Here is a 2500-nt window from a genome sequence, read left to right as displayed (position 1 = left end):
TCGGCGCCTCGTTTCCATGTTAGCACCATTACATGACTCTTTAAGGTAAGAGTACGATGCAATTCTATCTACCTCGACGAATTACACATCTACTGCAAATTTGGTGCAGTTTTGTACAAATGGTAAACAACTATGACCACTTTTGTTTCTTGTCCTCATTTTCATGCTGGAAAATCATACCGCTGCATAACGGACCCCGTAAAAACACACGGTACGGGTTTCAGAAGTGCCACCAACATTTTTAATGTCCTCTAGGGTCCCCTTAATGCATTTATACAAGTGGTTTTCTTCCATCCTAAAAGTCCCACGGGAATACACTTGCTCCGAGACTATTTATGCTCAGTTTGAAGTCACTTCACTGAGTCCATTCTCATGATTTGAGAGAAGTCTGGGCACCAGCGGGTGTCTACGCTTCTCGCATTGTTCCTGAGCGTACACAAGCTCAACTGGTATGCAACAGTCAGTTAACCTGTGATAAGGCAATCTTTAGAGAGGGCGCAAAAGTACGGCGTGGGCGTACTTTTTGCGTCCTCTCAAAGAAGAGAACGCCTGATTGCAGGTTAATGGTTATTTTGCGAACGAAACAGTGTAGTGTAACTTAGGTCGTTATGTGTTTGGAGAGCTGGTCATGTTAAGGCATTTTTTCGTTCAGTGCAATTGGTAACAGACAACAATATCTTTTGTTTAACTAAGTTTAATTACCGCGCTAAATGCTAACAATTTTGGCTGGGGATATTCTTTAGTTACTCCTAATAAGCATGGAACTTCACGTATCAATATCCAGGGGCACCCAACGAATCTGTTCCTCACATTATCTGTTCCCCAGAGGAATCTTGCTGGCTGGCAAAAATACAGGTGTTTCGATTAGCTGGCTGGGAAATGATGTTATTGATAGAGGTTTTGCCTGGGAATTACTAACTTTTTCTAGCATTTCAACCCGAGCTGGCTGTAGAAACTCTGAAGACTGAGGACGACTAAAAAAAAAAAAAAAAAAGCCCTTCCCTCTCCCAGAGAGTTGTCACAAACATACGACGGCTGGTCAGAGTGATTGCGCTTTCGGAAAAAACCTGTTTTGTCCCGGTTTTGTTCGGTCGTTTTGGATCGAGGGATTTGAAAGCGCGCGGAATTCCTAACTGGGAAATAAATTTCATCAGCTGGCTGGGAAAACCAACCAATTTTATCTAGCTGGCTGGGAAATTTCTTGTGTGTCTTGCTGGGAAAAAGGAACAGATAATGTTTTCCCAGCAACACTGAAAAACACCTGAAAATGACTTAATAACATTTATTTTCATTAACTGGGGTATAATAATACATTTTACAACAAGTTGGTCGTTGGGTGCCCCTGTATATCTGTAGATATACTGGACGTATGCGTTAATCTAAATTCAAGGCATCTATGAACAAAATAAAATAGGAGAGTATCTAATAACTCTTAATTATGAAATGTGTAAGAAATAGTTCGCCACTATAATACAAGAGAGTAACAGTAAAATTAATGATCGGCTAAATCCACAACAGTAGATCTAAATTAGCATAACTTCCCCCCCCCCCCCCCCACCCTACACACCACCAAATCCCAACTCCCCCGAAACTGTAAGTAGCATTTTTGGTCGGACATCACCCGGCAGGTAATGTGTGAACTCGTGAGAAAGAAAGAGAGCGAAAATGTTGGTGTCCCTAACTACTAATCCCGACTAATCCTCCGGGAATTGAGCTCCTTTATCAAGCAAATGTTTTCTTTTGTTTAAAAACAAGGTCACTGATCACGTGAGTGAAAACACTATGGAAAAAATCCTTCTGTATCTATTCTGTACATGCCCAGCATGTCAAGTAAGTGATTGTACATTTCATATGATCGCGTTGTAAAAAGGAATACCTTGTAACCGAGACGGGAGAATTTCAAACTTTTTGGATAAGTATCATCCTGTCTCAAAATTCTAAAAAAAACTGCTTGGAAATTGGAAAATTGTATACTTTTAAAATTTGTCGAAAATATGCTACAAAAATAACTATATCCCTAATAACACAAATGGTAGATAAAAAGGATTTGAAAAAGGAATTGAAGTTGGTAATGCTAAAGCCAACAAAAGGTCAAAGAATTATTAGAACCCTGTGCAGCTGAATGCAAATCTCACACTCTAACAACTACGCAACACTGCACCAATTATTTAGTCAAAGAACCTCCAGATACCACTTCCAAAGGACAATAAAAGGAAAGTCTGAGTTGTTTGTGGGCATCTCAGCGTTGAACTGGTACAGACGGTCCTTTGCATGCTCTCAGAAACTCAAACCTCAATGCTAGTTCAGATACTACTGCAAAAATACAATTCATTTCTTGGTGGCCTTTTTAACTAGCAAACTGTTGTTGGTTTACAAGCTGTCATAAAGTGACTCGCTCATTTAGATCTGCAAACCCTTGATATGTTTCGAAGAGAAATTGTCGTATGGGTGTTTAGACTACGATTTAAAACAATCGATGTCAATAGTTTCATGTCAAAGA

At 39.8% G+C, this 2500-nt stretch overlaps 3 protein-coding genes across 3 annotated transcripts in view; 1 reads left to right on the top strand and 2 right to left on the bottom strand.

Moving 5' to 3' along the window:
* LOC137984411 (doublesex- and mab-3-related transcription factor A2-like) overlaps window positions 1–2500 on the top strand; it is a 350662-nt gene that overhangs the window by 87837 nt on the left and 260325 nt on the right. The window lies entirely within an intron of this gene.
* The window catches only part of LOC137984468 (protein C10-like), a 236392-nt gene that overhangs the window by 129315 nt on the left and 104577 nt on the right, over window positions 1–2500 (bottom strand). The gene's annotated exons all lie outside the window — the stretch shown is intronic.
* LOC137984325 (uncharacterized) overlaps window positions 683–2500 on the bottom strand; it is a 38887-nt gene continuing 37069 nt past the window's right edge. The window contains exon 6 of the mRNA XM_068831483.1: window positions 683–2500. This exon is cut by the window's right edge and continues 329 nt beyond it. The gene's annotated coding sequence lies outside the window, so the exon portion shown is untranslated.

This window comes from Montipora foliosa, chromosome 2, assembly GCF_036669935.1.
Source record: "Montipora foliosa isolate CH-2021 chromosome 2, ASM3666993v2, whole genome shotgun sequence".
Classification (NCBI taxonomy): domain Eukaryota; kingdom Metazoa; phylum Cnidaria; class Anthozoa; order Scleractinia; family Acroporidae; genus Montipora; species Montipora foliosa.
Note: the sequence above shows the minus strand (reverse complement) of the source record. Positions and strands in the feature narration are given on the sequence as shown.